The sequence below is a fragment of the Rhinoraja longicauda genome, chromosome 11 (genome assembly GCF_053455715.1).
Source record: "Rhinoraja longicauda isolate Sanriku21f chromosome 11, sRhiLon1.1, whole genome shotgun sequence".
In the NCBI taxonomy this organism is placed as follows: Eukaryota; Metazoa; Chordata; class Chondrichthyes; order Rajiformes; family Arhynchobatidae; genus Rhinoraja; species Rhinoraja longicauda.
Window position 1 is genome coordinate 33,078,290 of NC_135963.1, and position 22,897 is coordinate 33,101,186.

The following is a 22,897-nucleotide window of genomic DNA, read 5'->3' on the forward strand; positions in this document are numbered from 1 at the left end:
ATGCACAGAAATAATTGGAAGCTTGGCATTCTCAACCTTAAGCACTGCCTAAAAAGAACATTACTGCTCCAATAAATCATTGTACGTTGGTTGAAACTTTCTGATTCTTTGTAAAATGCTAATAATGTTCTGCTAACCTTTTGCAACAGACTGGTTCCACCAAGATGCAGCATCGAACATCACAGGAGATCTTTTTTTCCCTGTGGCTATCAAACTGTACAACTCCTCTCCCTTCTGCCATGGGGTAGACTGACTCCCCTTGCCCCCCTCCCCCCCCCCCCCCCCCCCAATTTCCCTCCTGGGATAAATAAAGTTCTATCGCGTGGTATCATATCATGTCATATGTTCAGATTTCTTACATTTATGACTAGGCCTCTCCCAATTAAGCATCCATTTAGGGATAGATAATCATAGAGTCATACAGCATGGAAACTTTTGATGGAGTTGTTGCATTCAAGATCACCTTGTGGCCAGTGTGAATTATGTCCATTAAAAGCGCACTGAAGGTGATCTTCAATGCATTGATTCCATGAAAAAGTCAGTGAGCAGCACCAGCCATTTTACATGGCCTTCTTCAACCTGCTCGAGCCGTTAACTCATTCACGTGGGAGGGACTAAGAAGCAATCTCCTCAAATTCTGTGGCCTCGGAAATTAATTTCTATCTTATGTTTTTCTCCAGGTTGACATGCGACCCCCATTACTCTAAGAGGTCTACAACAGAATCAATCATACTGAAGACCAACGTCAAACAAATCTGCATCATTGCCCCAACATTGTTCTCAGTCTTTCTCACTGCAGTGTTGCACCTCATTTCTAACAAACATCTAGTGGAGCTAATCTTCAAAACTAATGTGAAATTGTTTATCCTAAGCAGTCTTGAACTTAGATCACCAAAGCCTCAGTGGTGGAATAATAGTGTTAAGCCGAAGCTTGTGTTTAACTACACATGGAGATTGAGCACTACGATATCATTGACTCTTTCACTGAAGCATATGAGAGGCTGAGCCTTGCACTTAATAACTGCTTGAACCAGGATCTCTATGAATCACAGTGACGGCGGCACAGTGGCATAGTGGTAGAGTTGCTGCCTAACAGCGCTCGCAGTGCCAGAGACCCGGGATCAATCCTGACTAAGGGTGCTGTCTGTATGGAGTTTGTACGTTCTCCCCGTGACCTGTGTAGGTTTTCTCAGATATCTTCGGTTTCCTTCCACACACCGAAGACATACAGGTATGTAGGGAAATTGGCATGGTAAATGTAAAAATGATCCCTAGTGTGTGTAGGATAGTGTTAATGTGCGGGGATCGCTGGTCGGCGTGGACTCGGTGGGCCGAAGGGCCTGTTTCCGTGCTGTATCTAAACTAAACTAAACTAATTTGCCCCGCTGTACCACACTGTTCTCTGACAATAAAGGTTATGAAAATGCACATAATTTTAGATAGAAAACTTACCAAATGACTCCTTGGATGGCAGATCTGACACATTTGTTACACATTAACAATGTTTAAGAGGCATTTAAATGGGCACATGAACAGGCAGGGAAAGGACAAAAATAAACCATGTCCCGGCCGATGTGCAGTTTAAATGAGCATCATGGTTGACACAGATACTGTGGGCCTCTTCCTGGAATGTATTGTTCTATTTTCTATGTTCTAATTAAGTAACCCGACCACCCTCTTGGGTGCAAGAAAGTTTGGGAGAAAGAAATGTGATCCCTTTGAATTGAAATGTACAAATTCTTACAGGGTAGCTTTTGCTATTTCCCCTGGCTGGGGTATTGAAAACCACAAGTCGCTTGTATCAAAGTCGATTCAGAATAGAGGCGAGCTGCAATTCTTCATCCAGAGGCTGGTGAATCTTTGAAATTCTGTATCCCGAAGGCTACGGAGGCTCACATTGCTCAGTATATACAAAGCAAAGATCAATAGATTTTTATACATTAAAGAAATGTATATATTAAATCTGTTTCCGTGCCCACAAGCTAGACATGGGTTGGGTTTTTTTTCCTCCCTGGAACTAGAGTCAAGGACTTTTCTGCACTGGCACAGGATATTCTGAGAGGGGAGGCTGAGCAACCAGCTGACATGGTCCTTATTGATACCAATGACATAAGTAGCAAGGGAGCTCAGGTCTTGCAAAGAAAATTTAAGGAGTTAGGTTAAAAAATAAGACAGCCACTGTCTTATTGTAATCCCAGGATTGCTACCCATACCGATTGCTAGTGAGGCAAGAAATAGATAGATAGTGCAATTCTATACGTTCCTAAGCGAGGGCTTCAGGTACATGGATCATTGGGCTCTCTTCCAGGGCAGGATGACCCTAGAAACAATCTACATGAGGCAGCGTCTATCATCAAGCATGACCATCTTCTTGCTGCTACTTTCAGGCATGGTACAGAAGGCTGAAGTCCCACACCACCATGTTCGGGAACAGCTACGTTCCTACAACTATCAGACTATTGAATCGACCTACATAACCCTACTCCCACCTCAACATCGGAACACAATGGATCACCTCTTTCACTGGCATGGACTTGCTTTGATTTTCACATCAGTCAGGACATTGAGCATAAGAGTCAGGCAGTCATGTTGCAGATTTATAAATCTTTAACTGGACCACATTTGGAGTATTGTGTGTAGTTCTAGTTGCCCTATTACGGACAGATGTGGAGGGTATGGAGAAGGTGAACAAGAGGTTTACCAGGATGATGGTGTATTATATGGAGACATAAGAAAAACTTGGATTGTTTTTGCTGGAGCATCAGAAGCAAAGGGAGACCTGATAGAAATTTACAGAATTAGGAAAGGCATAGATAGGGTAGACAATCAGAATTTAGAGGGCAAATGTAGAGGGCATAGCTTTATGGTCAGAAGGGAAAGGGTTAAAGGAGATGAGTGGGGCAATTTCTTTTTACACAGACAGGGGGATGCCTGGAGTACACATCCAATGGTGGTGGTGGAAGCAGTTATGACAGTGGCATTTAAGAGGCTTTTGGATAGGCACATGGATATTCAGAGAATGGAGGGATATGAATCAGAAGCAGGCAGAAGTGATTCATTTTATTTGGCACCATAGTCAACATAAACATTGTGGGTTAAAGGCCTGTTCCTGGGCTGTACTGTTATAACTTATGGCTTAAGGGTTTAGTACAGGAAAGTGGAGCGGAGGTAAAACATCAGCAATGACTTTATTAAATGACAGGTCTGAATGGCTTCCATATGTTCTTATGTTCCTTGGATACAAAGATCTTTTTGATTCCCCTCATTGATTTCTTAGTAATGCCCATCATGTATTAGTGGCCTCAAATTGTGTTTTCCATTTGCAAACATTTCCACTCACAAAATCATTCATGATTTTAAAGTCTACCACCATTCCTATTTGTGTGTGTCAGATGTTTATTGTGGTACTTCCATTGGTTTCCATTCATCCATTTCAGTCATCCATGACAGCCAATGCAGCCGGCCATTTCATTGTCACTGATAATGTCCTGAGTACTGGAGACACAAAAGGCTGGAATCTGGAGCAAAACAGGCAACTACTGGTGGAACTCAGTGGGTCAAGCAGCATCTGTGGAGGGAAATGGGCAGTTGGTGTTTTGGCCGAGATCTCTTCTCTGGACTGAAAGAATGGAGGAGAGATAGCCAGGATAAGGAGAAGGGATATGAGGTGGAATGGAACAAGAGTTGGCATGGCAATATGTAGATCCAGGTGAGGAACGATGGATTAGTGTATGGAGTTAAATGAGGGAGAGAGGACTGGAGATAAAAGCAGAGGTTAGGACATAAATGTTGGAGGTAACAAGGAGCTGCAGATGACAGAATCTGATATGAAATGAAGGTGGAGTAATGGAGCAATAAGGGAGTGGGGATAGGCAGCTCACGTTGTACCGAGACAGAATATGAGGTGCTGTTCCCCAAGTACGCATTTGGCCTCACTCTGACAGTGGAGGAGGCCCAGGTCAGACAGGTTAGCATGGGAATGGAGAAGGAAATTGAAATGTTTAGCAACTGGAAACTCCAGCCGGCCATGGTAGACGAAGCTCAGGTGAAACCTAATAGTCTCCTCATTGCACTTAGCCTCACCAATATACAGGTGGCCATATCAAGAGCATCTAATGCATCAGATCCGTTCTCACCTGGAAGGGTTGTTTATATGCCTGGTGGTAGTGATGGTGGAGGTGTAGGGACAGGTGTTGCACCTTTTACAGTTGCAGAGGTACGTGCCTGGGGAGGGAGAGGGATGGGATGGGGGCAAGGGACGGGGGCGAAGGACGGGGGGGAGGTGGGGGACGGGGAGGCGAGGGACAGAGGGGGCGAGGGACAGGTGGGGCGAGGGATGGGGTGGCGAGGGACGGGGGGTGAGGGACAGGAGGGGGAGGGATGGGGGGGTGGGACAGGGGGGGGGCGAGGGACGGGGGGGCGAGGGACAGGAGGGGGAGGGACGGGGGAGGGACGGGGGCGAGGGACGGGGGGGCGAGGGACGGGGGGCGAGGGATGTGGGGGCAAGGGACGGGGGGCGAGGGACTGGGGGGGCGAGAGACGGGACGAGGGATGGGGCGAGGGATGGCGGTGAGGGACGGGGGAAGGGATGGGGCGAGGGACGGGGGTGAGGGACAGGGGAGGCGAGGGATGGTGGAGAGGGACGGGGAGGCGAGGGACGGTGGAGAGGGACGGGGGGGCGAGGGACGGGGAGAGGGAAGGGGGGCGAGGGACGGGGGGGCGAGGGACGGGGCGAGGGAGCAGATGTATGAGATATAGAGGAGATGCAGGCGAAGGCATTGTCAATCATGGAGAGCGGGGGAAGTCCTATTTCCTGAAGGAGGACATCTCAGAAGAGTATTGGTTGTTGTCTCCTTTCTAAAGCACCAAACCTGAATTCAGAGATGATCCAACAAAATTTCAAAAGATAGTCTCTTCCTTGAAACTCTTTTGAAAGTGAGGAGTGGATGATAATAGATTGAGTGGAAGGGTAATTGGGTTATTTATAATTTACAATGTTGGCGAGATTAACAGTAGAGTCATACAAATTGTCCAGCAATTAGAGAGGATTGGAGTTTAAGTATCTATTTTTTTACTTGGTTAGTTAGTTAGTTAGTTAGTTAGTTGGTTAGTTGGTTAGTTAGTTAGTTAGTTAGTTAGTTAGTTAGTTAGTTAGTTAGTTAGTTAGTTAGAGTTAGTTAGAGTTAGTTAGTTAGTTAGTTAGTTAGTTAGTTAGTTAGTTAGTTAGTTAGTTAGTTAGTTAGTTAGTTAGTTAGTTAGTTAGTTAGTTAGTTAGTTAGTTAGTTAGTTAGTTAGTTAGTTAGTTAGTTAGTTAGTTAGTTAGTTAGTTAGTTAGTTAGTTAGTTAGTTAGTTAGTTAGTTAGTTAGTTAGTTAGTTAGTTAGTTATGTTAGTTAGTTCATTTATTGTCATTTGTACCGAGGTACAGTGAAAAGCTTTTGTGGCATGCTATCCAGTCAGCAGAAAGACAATATATGATTACAATCGAGCCATTTGCAGTGTGTAGATACATGATAAGGGAATAACGTTTAGTGCAAGGTAAAGACAGCCAAGTCTGATCAAGGATAATCTGAGGGTCACCAAAGATCTGGTTGTGGTAGGATGATTTAGTTCCCTGATAACAGCTGGGAAGAAACTGACCCTGAATCTGGAGGTGTGAGTTTTCACACTTCTATACCGTTTGCCTGATGGGAGAGGGGCGAAGAAGGAGTGGCCAGGGCGCGACTCATCCTTGACTATGCTGCCAGCCTTGCCGAGGCAGCGTGAGGTATAAATTGAGTCAATGGAAGGGAAGTTGGTTTGTGTGATGGTTTGGGCTGCATCCACAATTCGCTGCAATTCCTTGTGGTCTTGGATGGAGCTGTGTTTTCTTGAAAATTCTTGTATTTTTTAATGTATTTTGAGTTGCAAAAGTATTTTTAACCTCACAGTGGCTAGTATTTCCGATCCATTAATAATATTCTCCAATGCAAACAAAAATACATCTTTACAGTGATAGAATGAGGTGGGCAGATAGGAAGGCAAAAAACAGCAGGTGTGCATAGTAATAAACAGTGACAAAACAGCACTGACTGTTTAAATTGCAATTAAGTAAGCTGTGTTATGTAACAATTATGCATCAAGTCATACCAGGTGGTAAGGATTCAACTGACAGCAATTTGTGCGAAGCAAGTAAAACTGGAGCAGAACATCTGATCACTGTCAAGCCAAGCATCATTTCATGGACTGAGTCCACATAACCCATCAAGTCTGAAAACTGCCATTTATAAACATGGTATTTATTTCCAGCCACAAAGAAATCTTTCATAAATATAATGTAAAAGTGATATTTTTTTTACTTTCATTATTTATGTGTCAGGGTAGAAAATCAAGCTTAGGCTCCTGATTACTCTTCTGGAGTTCAGTACACCTCTTCAAATGAGGCGTATACAGTACATTTCTGGTTTAGTTTAGTTTAGTTTAGTTTAGTTTAGTTTAGTTTAGTTTAGTTTAGTTTAGTTTAGTTTAGTTTAGTTTAGTTTAGTTTAGTTTAGTTTAGTTTAGTTTAGTTTAGTTTAGTTTAGTTTAGTGATACAGGGCGGAAACAGGCCCTTCGGCCCGCCAAGTCCGCACCGACTAGCGATCCCCGTACATTAACACTATCCCACACACACGAGGTACAATTTACATTTATACCAAAGTCAATTAACCTACAAACCTGTATATCTTTGGAGTGTGGGAGGAAGCCGAAGATCTCAGAGAAAACCCACGCAGGTCACAGGAAGAACGTACAAGCTCCGTCCAGACAGCGCCCGTAGTCAGGATCGAGCCTGTGTCTCTGGTGCTGTAAGCACTGTAAGGCAGCAACTCCACCACTGCGCATCGTACTGCACCATCTGGCCTTACTCCAGAGAAAGCTGCGGGAACTTGCAAAATTCAGGGAATATTGTGCCTTTAAAATAGTTGTCTTTATGGATGGACAGACCTTCTACTAACAGCAATCCAAACAAAATATAGCAGCACAGATTAGGATTGGGTTTATACCAGTCCTGCTCCTGGTCATGGCTGTTCTGCCATGATCTTTCATGTTCATTAAATTTGGTCCTCCACCAATGTAACAAGGTTATGCGCACATAAGTCAACATCTGGGTCTGCCTGTTTTCTTCTTCTGGGTGCCAGTGCACCTCATCCAACATGGGGTGTAAATGTTCAGTCTCAGACAGTGGAAGGAAGCAGGCACTTTCCCAGTGGCTTCTCACCACGTATTTACTCTTCTCCTTACTGCAATGCACAATCCTCCCCTTCCAAAGCTTACTTTGGGATACTGATAAAAAGGTAGAGTGCTAGGAAGTACTCTTCAAGGATCCCTGAATTGATCATCATCATGAATTCTTGTGTATGAAGGAACTTCAGATGCTGGTTTAAACCAAAGATTGACACGAAAAGCTGGAGTAACTCAGCGGGTCAGGCAGCATCTCTAGAGAGAAGGAATGGGTGACGTTTCGGGTCGAGACCCTCTTCAGACTTGCAGTTTAATAAAACGAGGCTGGGGGCACAATTTCTCACAATCATCAGGCCACCTCCTGGAAATACCCCATCACTGATGAGATGGCTATTGATACCACAGCATCTGATTCACTCTGGGGCATCTTATTATTGTAGGGTGCTTCTTCTTGACTATCAATTACAGAGTATATAAAGGGGAAGGCTACTGATATTAAATTCATTAAGGATCTGTTTGGATAGCACATGAAGTCACAGACTCTATTCCTGCATTTTGCCTGAGTGAATAGAACATGCTCGTATGTTCATCTTTGAAAGCCAAGCCAGATTAATGGAATATGGGTAAGATTACTATATCAGATGTTAAAAGTATTTTGTCAATGACAACGCAGCATGTTAATATATTAGAGTCCTAGACTATCTATATTCTTTTATACATAACACAAATTCTTATCCTGCCAACAAAATCAGGAAGGACATTTATCTTGGAATGAAGGGAAAATGAATGTGAATATTTCATTATTATGATGCAAGAGCTATTGCAGCAGGAACTAACGATCAGCAAATAATGCATTGGGGAATATTCTTATATATAGAAATAGTCTCTGGTTTACTACCACTGTTACAATTTACCTATGCTGTTGCTTGTCTCTATTTTCTTTGCTTTTATGATTAAATACAGTAAACCTTTGTTATAACAGACCATGTGGGGAATGGTATCTGTTATTAGCAATTGTCCACTATAACCAATTGTAATATATGGCATTTCATGTGAAGAGAGCCAGCAATAACATTTAGGCTGAGCAAGTACTGCACTGACAAGGGGTGCCATATTTCAGCTGAAACATTAAACCAAAGCCTTACCTGCCCAAAGCTACTGAACCCCCAATGTCTCAATGCAGCAATACATGTGGTGGCCACGGCGTTAGCAAATGTGGCTGAGGGAGTGTGTGGGCTAGGGGTGGCATCGGCAGACATGGCCGAGGAAGTGGCCAGGGGTGGCACTGACAGCCTGGTCTGGAGGTGGTCTGGAAGGCAGTATGTACGGGCCGGGATTGACATTGAGAACCCGGGCTGGAAGAGGCCGGGTAAGCAGTGCGGGCAGGGGTTTGCATTGGCAGTCCAGCCTGGCAGCGATGTTCAGTAGGTCCGTCTTTATGTGTAGGAAGGAACTGCAAACGCTGGTTTAAACTGAAGATAGACACAAAATGCTGGAGTAACTCAGCGGGACAAGCAGCATCTCTGGATCGAAGGAATGGGCGACATTTCAGGTCGAGACCCTTCTTCAGACTGAAGAAGGGTCTCGACCCGAAATGTTATCCATTCCTTCGATCCAGAGATGCTGCCTGTCCTGCTGAATTACTCCAGCATTTTGTGTCTATCTTCAGCTCCATCTCTATAACTGAAATCCATTATAAAGACATCCATAACAATGAGTGTTTACTGTATATTTTGTTTTCCTCATTGGAATATGAAACTTTTAAGTTTACTTTAAAATAAGAACACTGTAAAATGAACATTAATTGTTCTGTTTTGGATCTCCCTTATACTATATTACTGCTCAAGTAAATACTGCATGTATCAATTCTTGTTTATCTATTCTGAGCTCTTAAATCTTTATCCAAATTGATTCACACCTCCTCTGTGTTACTCTAAACTCACCCCAATGCCAAGTGACAGAACAACCTTCCCGGGTGTCTGCAAAGTTTCAACATAGAATGTCGAACAGTACAGCTCAGGTGCAGACTCTTTAGCTCACAATGTTTGCGCCTAACATGATGTCACATTAAACTGATCTCATCTGCCTGTACATGATTCATATCCCTCCATACCCTGAATGTCCATGTGAATCTCTAAAGCACTGTTAAACGCCACTATAAGATCTGCTTCCATCATCACCTCTGGCAATGGCAGTGTATTCCACGCATCTACCACTCTCTGTGTAAAAGAACCCGTTTCGCACATCTCCTTTAAACTTTCCCCACTCAACTTTCCTGATTTCTTTATATTTCCCAAACAGCTGTCTGATTTCACCTTTCTACACCTTACATATGCTTCCTTTCTCTTTTTGACCAGATTTACAGCCTGTCAGGTCATGCAAGGTTCCCTCATCTTACCATTATTGTCCTTCTTCCTTACTGGAACATGCTGATCCTGAACTCTGATCAGCTAGTATTTAGAAGACTCCCGCATGTCAGATGTGAATTTATCCAATAACAGCTGCTCTTAAGTTACTCCCTCTTGCTCCAGCCTATAATCTTGTAATTCACCCTTCTTTTGGCCTCTACAGTGCCCGGTATAATCTCAGCAGAGTGATTGCACCTTTCTTATTTTTGAGCTCTGCCCTTATTGTCTCGGTGGTTGAACCCTCCAGTATGTCCTCTCTGAATGCAGCCTGTTCTCCCTGTTAGTAATTCATCACCTCTACATCTTTTACCTCCCTACCTATCACTTCTGAAATATAGAAACCCTGAAACATTGAGTTGACGGTCCTACCTCTCATAATCAAGTCTCTGTAATCGCCACAACAACACAGATTAATGATCAGTTTAAGGTTCATCTGCTTTACCTATAATATTCCTTGCGTTGAAATAAACACACTGCAACCCATTCGGCTCACCATATTCATTATCCTTTCCATGCTTATCCTTCCTTTTAGACTTACTTTGCGTAACGTCAACCTTCCCACCAATCCCTCCACTTGCTGACCTGTTGCTCTGGTTCCCACGCCTCTGCCACTTTAGTTTTAATCTTGTAGAGAAAGAAAGAATGGGTGACATTTTGGGTCGAGACCCTTCTTCAGACTGAAAGTCAAGGGAAAGGGAAAGGGAAACAAGAGATATAAAAATTATAATCACCCATGATGATTGCAGTTCCATCTTTACATGTGTTTGAAGCAAAGCCTACGTCCTGGCTTTCAGCTCACTAAATTATTGATAATGCTGAGAGAAATTTTATTCCTCATGTTGAACATATTTCTTCAGTTTTAACACATATTCCAAATTCTGTGTGTGCTATTTAATTCTACATAATATTTCATGGACTTTTCTCTATAGCATTAACACTGTTGTGCAAAACAATTTCAGGCAACACTGATGCGTTCGTCCCCCCGTGATTTTCTCAACGCTCATAAACTGGAAATCAGGAGATAAATGGCTTTCTTTGTTGCTGGTCATGCAAAACAAAATGCAGTGTTCATATTGTGGTCTACACTGATGGGGCAAGCAGGTTAGTAGATGGTGAAACTAAAAACAAATTGCTGGAGGCATCATCTGTGAAGAGATTCGTACAATCAATGTTTTAGTTGGAGACCCTTCTTCTAGATTGAGTTTGTGAGGTGGGTAGATCCTTCCCATACTTGCACAGAGTTTCTGAGCATGGAGTAGTCAATTCCACTTTGAGTGGTCAAGTGGACCACCCGGACGTTGGCTGGGAAGTTACATTTCTTCAAGGAGGTTTTGAGCACATCTTTGAATCTTTTTCTCGGTTCACCAGATAATAGTTTCCTGTGATAGAGCTTGAACAAGACCTGTCTGCCCTGGGTGGAAGCTGGTTGGGTGTGAGTTAAAATGGTTATGGTCCTTTTCCCACTGACCTTGAGATGGGCGACTACTTTGTTTGAAATACAGGCAGCAAGGAAAGCCTCTATCCCTAGGCCAAATGGATTGTTGTTTAAATGTGTCAACAGCCATAATCTTACCTGAGGCTTGAGAGGGGCAGCAATAGTGATCTTTCTGCCAAATCAAAGTTATCAGGATTCAAATACTGGGATAATAGAATCCTATGCAAGATGCCCTTTTTGACATTTCCTTGTGGGGAGAAGAGCAAGAATTCTCCTTTGGCTTTCTTTCTATTAGACATCCATCTTTTGGTTTAGGTTTATTATTGTCACGTGTACGGAGGTACCATGAAAATCTTTGTTTTGCATGCTATCCAGTCAGATCAGATAATACAATACATGGCATGCATGTCTGTAGGTTAACTGGTCTGTGTAAATCGCCCCTGATGTGTAGTGAGTGGATGAGAAAGTGGGATAACATTGAACTAGTGCCAATGGGTGATTGATGGTCGGTGTGGACTCGGTGGGCCGATAGGCCTGTGTCCAAGCTGTATCTATAATCATAAATACAATTGTCAAACTCAAGTACAATAGATGGAGCAAAGGGGAAGATACAAACAGATTGCAGAATATACAGTAGTTCTCAGCATTGTAGCGTATTAGTTCCATGGACAAAGTCCAGTGTCTGCAGTGGGGTAGAGGTGCATGTATAGTACCCAGCTTATAGTTGCCTCCAGTATCGCTCACCTACTCCAACCACTTGTGCTACCTCCCTTTCCTGACCTCCCACTGGAGTTCAGGAAACATTGACTTCATGTTACCTTCATAGTTCGCCACTTTAATGGCCAGCTGCTTCCTTCCCAGTAACTTTTATATGGCAGCTTTAATGCTGGGTGTTTTTGAGTCTGCATTGATTGTAAAGTTCATGCAGGATAGGTAAGTGGGACCTTCCCATTATGATTTGCTAAGGTATCTGCTCTAAACATTGTGTAGGCAGTCTGCAAGACTGAGACCTAAAATTAACCTAATTTAGCATAATAGTGTTTAATTGTAATAAGAATTGTATTAAATTGCTATTACTTTCATCTCTTAGAGTGGAATTGAAGTTGATTCGGATTATTTGAATGATTGTTTTCTTTCTCCAATAATGACAAGAATAGAATAAGAAATGATAAGACCATTTCAATCCAGGTGCAAATGAGATTCATTAAACTACCCATAACTCAAGCAGTCTCAGTGTAAGTGGATTGCTGGGTACAACCTGTGTGACAAAGGGGGGATGGTAGTGTTTCAATATGTTCAGTGCTAAAGTTGACAAATCAGAAAAGAAGATTTATTTGGCACCTGAACACTGTCATACACACCTCTTGGGAAACTACTGCAGCCATTGACTGGATGTCATGCAGATTTTATGTTGCATTCCGCGAAGCTAACATGCATTGTCTATGTAGTCACTAAAGTTCACCAAAACGTAAACGCCAAAAGACTCAGCAGGAAATAAAAAAATTCAAGCATTAATTCAGTGAACTTTTTCGCATTGATAACCATGGTTTATTCATTTGGAACCAGCAATGGCAGGAGATAGAATCTCCCAATCTAGATCCTTGCTCAATTTGTTAAAACTGACTGCATTTTTAATTGGCCTTAGATGTAAGAACAGTAGATTGTTGTGCAATCCATAAAACTAATCTGCTATGTTAACATCCATTGGAGACATACCCATTCCCAGTATGTTCATAAACCATCAGCCATTTATGGCAATTTTAATAGTACAGTGAGATTTTATAAGCTGTACAGTGATTAATGCTATTGAAATGTGGTACTAATTATGATGTTGAACTTTACCTAATAATGGCTCAATAGGACAATAAAATAATAAGAGACATAAATACTCTGCAAATCCTTACTGTGTAATCTATATACTAAAACTCTAATTTGTTTGTTTGTTTGGAAGAAGTTTCATTGAAATCGGTGTTATATTTTTAAAGTTATTCACATTTTAAAGTTTAAATCTATCTTCTAGGAAGGGAGGGAGGGAGGTGAGGAGGGAGGGGGGATGGAGGCGGGAGGGGAAGGGGGGTATGCGAACGGGGGGAGAGGGGAGTTGGGAGGGGGGAGTGGGGGAGGAGAGGGTGCTGCACCAATGCAGGAGAGGTTTGGGCCCAACAGGTCCAATGGCTCAGCAACAGTGGGAGAGCCGCCGTCGTCTACCACTGAACATCCCCGCACCAGAAGGTGACAGGACTGTCCCCCCCCACCCCTACTCCACCAATGGCGGCTGCCCGGGCCGGGAGGCGGGTTGCTACGGCAACCGCAGGTTGTTCCCGGGAGGGAGGGGGGAGGAAAGGGTGGAGGGGGGGGGAGGGGGGAGGGGTGGGAGGGGGAGGGGGTAGGGGTGGAAGGGAGTGTGGAGAGGGGAGAGGGGAGGGAGGAGTGCGGGAGGGGGGAAAGTGGAGGGGGAGTGTTGGGGGGGGGGGGGGGGAGAGAGGAGAGGGGAGTGGGGGAGGAGAGGGTACTGACCCAATGCAGGAGTGGTTTGGGCCCAACAGGTCCACTTGGTCTAGTAAAGATTAAAAGTGACTGTGGGAAAAGGAACTGAAGTGACTGAATTAAAAGTGATTGTGGGGTGCTGTTATGAATTGGCTTGTGCAGAGTGGAAGTAACAGTGCTCCCACTTCATACATAATGTGTTTAGTGCAGATGCTAGGAGAGTTGAAAGTATCAACAATGATTTTGCACAAAGTCCAGGCAGAACAACCCAGCCGATAAATTAATTTTCACAGGAGAAGATGAACTGCTTTATTGAGCAGTGTGCCAACAAACGCATTGGCCATGGGGCTGCAGCAGCAACACTTAATTGGTCCGAGCCACAAGGTATTGGTCGCATTAAATATTCCTTGCACATGTTCCTTCCCAAATCCGTTATTGGGGATTCAAGTCCCAGTAAATCAAGGCAGTTGCAAAGGAGATAAGCCCACAAAAACACTGCCTCGCCCTGCCAGAGACCCGGGTTCAATCCTAACTTTGGTTGCTGTCTTGCACTTTCTCCCCGTGACTGGATATCCTCCAGGAGCCACGGTTTCTTCTGACATCCGAAAGACATGCGGGCTGGTAGGTCTGAAGAAGGGTCTCGACCCGAAATGTCACCCATTCTTCCACTCCCGAGATGCTGGCTGACCTGCTGAGTTAATCCAGCATTTTGTGTCCACCTTCGGGCTGCTAGGTTAATTGTCTCCTGTAAATTACCTGCAATGTGTCAGTGAGTGGTAACATCTGGGGAATGTGTGGAGAATAAAAGGAATGGGATTAATGCAGCATTAGTGCAAATGGATACTTAATACCCAGCATGGACTCATTAGGTGAATGGGCTAGTTTCCATGCCATATTGCTCGCTAACTCAATGTCTCTTTTATCAAGCAAGCCTCGTAGATACAATGAGAACACTTGGAATATTCTGCATGCAGACTGCATCTTTTTCTTACACTGACTTCTGGAGACATGTGAAGGTATAATTTGTTCAGTGTGTCTAGAATATGATCTCATGCGTAAGCTAGTCAGGTTTGGCTGCCACTACTGGACCATTTTGCAAGCGACTGGAATGTTCAATTAACCATTAAAAGACCAATAACTAAACAAGATGATGAACACTAGCTCATTTCCAACCATAAATAATGGATCCTTCACACTCCAGTAGTATATTAAATCAGTAAGTTTGCCAGGTGCAAATAATGGCCAACAGCACACATAACATCAAGATGAGCTTGGACAGACACCTCGAAAGAGTCACAGCTGAGTGCACTGCACCACATATCAACACGTCATTCACAATGCCACAAACCATGCCAAGGGAATAATACCACACTTATGGATCTTAAATCATCATTCATGCATAACCCTTTATAATGTATTCGGATCTCATTTCCATGCCAATATCAAAAGGAAGCAATAGCTAAGCCTCTTTGTGCCATGCCATTCATAAATATGGGAGTACAAGCCTCCACTGTACGTTATGAGAATTCTTACCTTGGCATCTTCATAATTGTTTAGTTTAGTTTAGTTTAGAGATACAGCGCGGAAGCAGGCCCTCCGACCCACCGAGTCTGCACCGACCACCAATCCCTGCACATTAACACCACTCTACACACACACACGAGGGACAACTTTACATTTACATCAAGCCAAATTAACCTACAAACCTGTACGATTTTAGAGTGTGCGAGGAAACCGAGGACCTTGGAAGAAACCCACGCAGATCACGGGGAGAACGTACAAATTCTGAACAGACAGCCGGATAGTCAAGATGGAACCTGGGTCGTTGGCGCTGTAAGGCAGCATCTCTATCGCTGCCCCATCATGCCGCCCCACCTGTTCTATAACCAGGAAAATATTCAAATTCTTGGATAATTGTGAGTCTGTTAAGGGTTAATTAAACATTCTAGTCTCTTGCAAACGAGTCCAGTGAAGGCAGCCACAATTGGGTCATTAGCTTCAGCAAGAGCTCATCATGATGACACCTTTAAAAAATTGTACTTTAAAAATTGTCCAGAAGCCAATATCAGAAAGAAAGAAAGGATACCATCTGCATGCAGAACACTGCAAGCGTTCTCATGGCAATGGGATATGAGATCTGTGGCTCAAACTTGCTGCAGGAAGCAGCAGAGAAGGGAGTCCTGAGCCACTGCTTGCTACCCCAGAGAAGCCACCAGTTACCTGCTAAGCAGTGGCAGATGCCAGCACTAGCTGCTGCATTCGAAGGGCACCACGTTGAGCCAATGTTGTTGTTCCCACTGAGCACCAGAGAGGATACCGGTACTGTGAGGTGAAACAATGGGATTGAAACAGACATTTGAGGAGACATATGGCACTGGCAGTTTGCAATCAGGTAGGAGGAAAAGAGAAGCACGTCTTCACATCACAGAAGTTGGATTGTCAATAGTAGTGACATCGGAGTCAATTACACCGCATGATGTGAAGCAGTTAGGAAAATATCTTGTGAAGGTCCTGTCAACCTCGTCCATCTGATGAATAGGAGTATAGAGATGCCCACATCCATTTTCTGGTTCAGAGCCAGAGGGGAACTTGGAAGAGCTTTGCTTTTCTGTGCCAGGCAGTGGCAATACAAAGGAAACATGGTAGTTGAGGAATCTCGATTCTGTCTCAATTGAGTCAAAGTCATCCAGTATTTGACTACCCTGCTCCATTAACTGACTGACTCCCAATGGACATGGCTTCCTGTTCTGCAAAGCTTCAGGAAGCAGAAGGTCTTTGGCTGCCCTTGGGAAGGCTACTTGCGCAATTTGAAGGACACTAGATGTGCACACTATTGTCTGTCCTGTCTTATGAGGCAGACAATGCAGGAACTGAGATTTCTGGCCGCTCTCATAGGGTGGCAGGACCTCTGCTCAGGCCTCTGGCTTTCAGGCACTGTGGTCAGGCAGGTCATCAGGTCAGGCAGCATATGTGACAAAACTGTGGTGGGATAGATTGGAACATTTCTGAGAGGATGAGACCAGGGTAGCCAAGGTGATTACACTGTTTATGATGCCATAAATCAATAGATTAATGAGATGGTAGGAGAGACAGAAAACCAACATAAAAAACATATGAACAATGAGACTGCTCTGTCCGACAATCTGCCCAGGTGAAAGGTGACGTGATGATCTAGAAAAATGGTTTAGGGAGTTGAATTAAAATGGCGGGCAGCTGGAGCTCAGGTCCTACATGCAGACTGAATGGAAGCTCTCTCTATAAATCAGTCACCCAATCTAAATTTAATTTCTTTGTTGTAGTGGAGACAATAGACAATAGACAATAGGTGCAGGAGTAGGCCATTCAGCCCCTCGAGCCAGCACGGCCATTCAATGCGATCATGGCTGATCACTCTCAATCAGTACCCCGTTCCTGCCTTCTCCCCATATCCCCTCACTCCGCTATCCTTAAGAGCTCTATCCAGCTCTCTCTTGAAAGCATCCAACGAACTGGCCTCCACTGCCTTCTGAGGCAGAGAATTCCACACCTTCACCACTCTCTGACTGAAAAAGTTCTTCCTCATCTCCGATTCTAAATGGCCTACCCCTTATTCTTAAACTGTGGCCCCTTGTTCTGGACTCCCCCAACATTGGGAACATGTTTCCTGCCTCTAATGTGTCCAATCCCCTAATTATCTTATATGTTTCAATAAGATCCCCCCTCATCCTTCTAAATTCCAGTGTACACAAGCCCAATCGCTCCAGCCTTTCAGCATACGACAGTCCCGCCATTCCGGGAATTAACCTAGTGAACCTACGCTGCACGCCCTCCATAGCAAGAATATCCTTCCTCAAATTTGGATATTTGGAAAGACCATATTACAAACAATGAAGCATTCAAGAGAGAGCTGGATAGAGCTCTTAAGGATAGCAGAGTCAGGGGGTATGGGGAGAAGGCAGGGACGGGGTACTGATTGAGAATGATCAGCCATGATCACATTGAATGGTGGTGCTGGCTCGAAGGGCCGAATGGCCTACTCTTGCATCTATTGTCTATTGTCTATTGAATGGAAAACACATGTTTGGAGATGTCCCAGTTCTTCAATTGAAAGCGTTGTTTGAATCTTCGGATAGTGGAATCAGAAGAGCCGAAACGGTAGTGTTGTGTGGGAAGGTCCCTTGAGAAGGGGAGTGGATAGTGGAATTGAAAGAGTGAAACAGACGGAGGAAATGGCCACTTAAGAATGCTGAAATGGGAGGGTAGGAGAAGATCTGCTTGATGGTAGAATTTTGTTGAAGATGTTGGAAATTCAAAGGGTGGACTGTTGAATACGCAGGCTGCAGATGGGAGGTGAGAACCTGGGGGACTCTATCCTTGCAAAAGGATCATCTTGGTAATCGTGGCCTTCCCTTACCAGAGATATTCCCTTAACATCATCAACCTCCCTGCAACTTAAAACTACCGTTTTTTACCCCACTTTCCCAGTTCTAATGAAGGATCTTCAACAGAAAAGATTAACAATGTTTCACTTTTTACTGCCGGAGTGTTTCCTGGATTTTCTGTTTTTATATCAGATCTCTAGCATTTGCAGTTAAAAAAAAATAATCAGTCACTGCCCTTTACTAATGTACACTAAATTGCTTTCTAAACTTTAAGAGTATAGTTGGCTAAACATAGTCTGGAGTCTGACAATTAAGGTCACAATTCCATCATGGGTTTCCTGAGGTGACATCAGTATCTCAGACCCAAAATGAAAGCAAACTTTCCAGCAGGCGAGATAGACCATGGACCACAATATACTGTTAGGACTCTCAAATGTAAATAGAAAATCTCCAAAACTCAGAGACAACTGCACCAGCATGAACTAGTGATGTAGATTTGATCCTGAGCTCCAGTGCTGACAGTATGGAGCTTGTACATTCTCACTGTGACCCTACGGGTTTCCTCTGGGTGCTCTGCTTTCCTCCCACATGAATTGGCCAACATAAATTGGTTAAACACAAGTATTTTATGGTATTTTGAAATGACTTTACTTCTTCAGCATCCTAATTTTCGCTGAAATCACTGACAATAGACAATAGACAATAGGTGCAGGAGGAGGCTATTCGGCCCTTTGAGCCAGCACCGCCATTCAATGTGATCATGGCTGATCATTCTCAATCAGTACCCCGTTCCTGCCTTCTCCCCTTACCTCCTGACTCCGGTACTTAGCGACAAGTCGGTAAGTACTTGAGAGTTTTGAACTATAACACCTTGTATGGGTTACTTAAAAACCAAGCTTCACTGTAACAAGGAATAAACCGGATTTACTTCCAGTTTACTAATAGCTGTAATGCCTACTAGATCAGCGGCAGGCTCTTCAACCTCACCTGCCTCCGAGCCAAAACAAAAGTACATGAAGCTCTCATCAGAGACATGTTGTTTGCCGATGATGCAGCAGTTGTGTCCCACACCCAGCAGGAACTACAGTCACTGATGGACCGCTTCTATCCGGCTTGCAAGGACTTTGGGCTGACCATCAGCCTGAAGAAGACGAACGTCCTGGGACAAGATACAGAGGCTCCGCCTGTCATCACCATCGACGACTACAAACTCGATGCCGTCCATCAGTTCACGTACCTCGGCTTAACCATCACCGACAACCTTTCCTTGGACACAGAGATTGACAAGAGGACCGGGAAGGCAGCTACAACTCTCGCTCGCCTCACAACTCGAGTGTGGACCAATCCAAAGCTGACAGTGAAGACAAAGATAGCAGTCTACAACGCCTGTGTTAACAGCACGCTGCTGTACGGCAGTGAGACATGGACTACATATGCCAGACTGGAGAGAAGACTCAACACCTTCCACCTTAGAAGCATCCGCCGTATCCTGGGTATATCCTGGCAAGACAGAGTGTCCAACGCCGAGATTCTGTCTCACGCTGGCCTTCCCAGTATGTACACTCTACTCAGGCAGCACAGGCTGCGGTGGCTGGGCCATGTCCACCGCATGGAGGATGGCCGTGTTCCAAAAGACATCCTCTATGGAGAGCTAACATCTGGGAGGAGAACCATCGGCCGCCCCCAGCTACATTACAAGGATATCTGCAAGAGATATTTGAAGGCGCTCGACAGCGATATGGAATCCTGGAAGAGCCTTGCAGGTGACCATACGAGGTGGAGAGGTACCCTGAACCAACATCTCAAAACGGGGGAAGAGAAACTGATGAATGCAGCGTAAGAAAAGCGGGCACGCAGAAAGGAGCGCAGCAACTTCAACAGACCAGAGTCCACACACAAATGTGACCTTTGCGACAGAGACTGTCATTCCCGCATTGGTCTCTTCAGCCACAAGCGACGCTGCTCTAGCCAAGGTGTGGAGCAAGCAGCCAACTAGGATGCATCACCCATGGTCAGCCATGACCAAGGGGGCCTAAGAAGAAGACTAATAGCTGTATTAAAAAAAATTAAAAGTTGTTCAGTGGATTTTTGTGTGGGCATTCTTTGAAAATGTAAGGGAGATGCATATCTGGTTTCTGGGTTGAATATCTAGGTTGGGAGCGCACTTTAAATGTAATGGCTGAGGCCAAAAACATCGCGAAAATTCCCACGCTTACCTGACCGTCAAACTGTCGCCCTCAGTCTACCTGTCAATTGTCCTGACGGTAAATAAATTGGTTAAACACAAGTATTTTACTTTACTTATTTTAATATTATGTGCTTCTAATTGCATCTTAAGAGAACCTATCAAACCTGGGGACAGCATGCGACAGCGACCGCAATAAGCTACGATGCCTGGCAACAAGCCAACTGTCGCCGAGAGATTTCAAACCGTTTGATTTCTCGGCGACGCACCGAGACCCACTACGATCCACTACGATCTTTGGAAGACTCCTCACGATCATGCCCGCGTCGCCTTAAAATCGCATAAGTGGGATAGTCCCTTGTGTTTAATCTACTTTGTTAAAAAATGGAACTTGACCGAGGCCTCCAATCAATATGTCAGAAAGAATTTGTGGTGAAATGCATGTTCCCAAAATTTGCTTCAAGTTTGCCCATACTTAAAAGAAACTGGAACACTTTTTTTATTCTGAATTACTTTTATGGATGATGATTATAGCAAAGATAACAAATATAACAATATCATTATTAGCAGAGCAGAAATGTCAGGAGTCAGTTTATCACTTATGATCTATTTTGGAAAGGATAATCCACTTCGCAAATGTAAAAAAAAAAAATATTATTGATCCACGTCAAGAGATCTGCCCCAAATAATATTTAAATTACTTAAGGATAAAAGTTATTCCATCCGGCTACATTTTTGATAAATGTCAGTCTTAGTTCTTTATGATATTCCTTCCATTCTTTGAAGATCAACTGTTATCCATTAAAATAATTAGCTTAGTCTTTGCTAGTAAATGCTGGCTGCTACAAAGGGAGCTGCTGGCATTTACTCTTTAAATAGAAGTAATTCTGGTCAAATATGGAAGTCCCGAGCTTGCTTCCTACTCTGGGCCTCGCACCTGACTGTCTGCTGGTGAACTCTTCACATGAACCACCACTAGAGCTCAGTCTGGATGAGGCTCTCCAGCTCTTACACTGGGGAAATGGCTTTTGGATTCTTTGCCAAGTTAGCACATGAAAATCAAATCAAACTGCAAACACTGGAAATCTAAAAACAGAAAAGCGGAAATTGCTGGAAACAAGTGATTCTGACGAAGATCTCAGACCTGAAACATTAACTTTGTTTCTTTTCCTACAGATGCTCTCTGCCCTGCTAAATGGGTCCAGCAAAACTGAGAATAAAGGGAGACCCGGCATGGAGGAACCGCCGAGAACTAAGGGGAACCACAAATGGAATGTGTTAAAAATGTTTTGTGTAAAATTGAATACTTTGTAACTTTGCCGTTGCCCTTTATGTGGCGACTCTTTGCATACCTTGGATATCACTGTGACTTGTCACATGTGACAATAAAGCATCATTCACTCTTTTGTTTATTCATTCAATCCTGAGAATCTGCCGCAGGATTGTCAAACCCATTGATTTCAATGTTATTCATAGGGCTGCAGATAAAAGAAAAAGAAAGCAGATAAATGATTCTTTAAAATATTATTTTGGTTTCTGATGGTTTTGTTATTTACATTGCAACAACTTTAATTTGGTTTATTGTTTTTAAACTTTTAACTTATTTTTAAACATTTTAAATTAAAAGTCTCAAAAAACATTAACAGCCAACAAAGCTTTGCCAGCTGCCACTTTCAGTGACGTGTTTTGGGGAGAGGATTCTCAGCAGATCATTGGTAGCCCTTGTAGACTTGGCTGCGAGAGTCTGATCCACTTTGTTGTTGCAGTGTATATTAATGATTTGGACGAGGGAATTGAATGCAACATCTTTAAGTTTGCGGATGACACGAAGCTGGGTGGCAGTGTTAGCTGCGAAGAGGATGCTAGGAGGCTGCAGAGTGACTTGGATAGATTAGGCGAGTGGGCAAATGCATGGCAGATGCAATATAATGTGGATAAATGTGAGGTTATCCATTTTGGCGGCAAGAACAGGAAAGCAGAGTATTACCTGAATGGTGACCGATTGGGAGAAGGGGAGATGCAACGTGACCTGGGTGTCATGGTGTACCAGTCATTGAAAGCAAGCATGCAGGTGCAGCAGGCAGTGAAGAAAGCGAATGGTATGTTGGCATTCATAGCAAGAGGATTTGAGTTTAGGAGCAGGGAGGTTCTGCTGCAGTTGTACAGGGCCTTGGTGAGACCGCACCTGGAGTATTGTGTGCAGTTTTGGTCTCCTAACCTGAGGAAAGACGTTCTTGCCTTAGAGGGAGTACAGAGAAGGTTCACCAGATTAATCCCTGGGATGGCGGGACTTGCATATGAGGAAAGACTGGATAGACTGGGCTTGTACTCGCTGGAATTTAGAAGACTGAGGGGGGATCTTATAGAAACATATAAAATTCTTAAGGGGTTGGAGAGGCTAGATGCGGGAAGATTGTTCCCGATGTTGGGGGAGTCTAGAACCAGGGGTCACAGCTTAAGGATAAGGGGGAAGTCTTTTAGGACCGAGATGAGAAAACATTTCTTCACACAGAGAGTGGTGAGTCTGTGGAATTCTCTGCCACAGAAGGTAGTTGAGGCCAGTTCATTGGCTATATTTAAGAGGGAGTTAGATGTGGCCCTTTTTGCTAAAGGGATCAGGGGGTATGGAGAGAAGGCAGGTACAGGCTACTGAGCTGGATGATCAGCCATGATCATATTGAATGGCGGTGCAGGCCCGAAGGGCCGAATGGCCTACTCCTGCACCTATTTTCTATGTTTCTATGTTTCTATGTAAGGAAGATAGCAGGTCAAGATGTAGAAGAGCCCAAGTCCAGCCATTGGGTGATGATAGCCAGTGAAT

The 22,897-nt window shown here is 43.9% G+C and overlaps 2 long non-coding RNA genes across 2 annotated transcripts in view; one reads left to right on the plus strand and one right to left on the minus strand.

Moving 5' to 3' along the window:
• Window positions 1-21,547, plus strand: part of LOC144598098 (uncharacterized) — an 84,587-nt gene extending 63,040 nt beyond the window's left edge. The window contains exon 3 of the long non-coding RNA XR_013547824.1: window positions 21,253-21,547. This is a non-coding gene — a long non-coding RNA (uncharacterized LOC144598098). The remainder of the gene's footprint in view (window positions 1-21,252) is intronic.
• The window catches only part of LOC144598099 (uncharacterized), a 164,907-nt gene that overhangs the window by 67,206 nt on the left and 74,804 nt on the right, over window positions 1-22,897 (minus strand). The window lies entirely within an intron of this gene.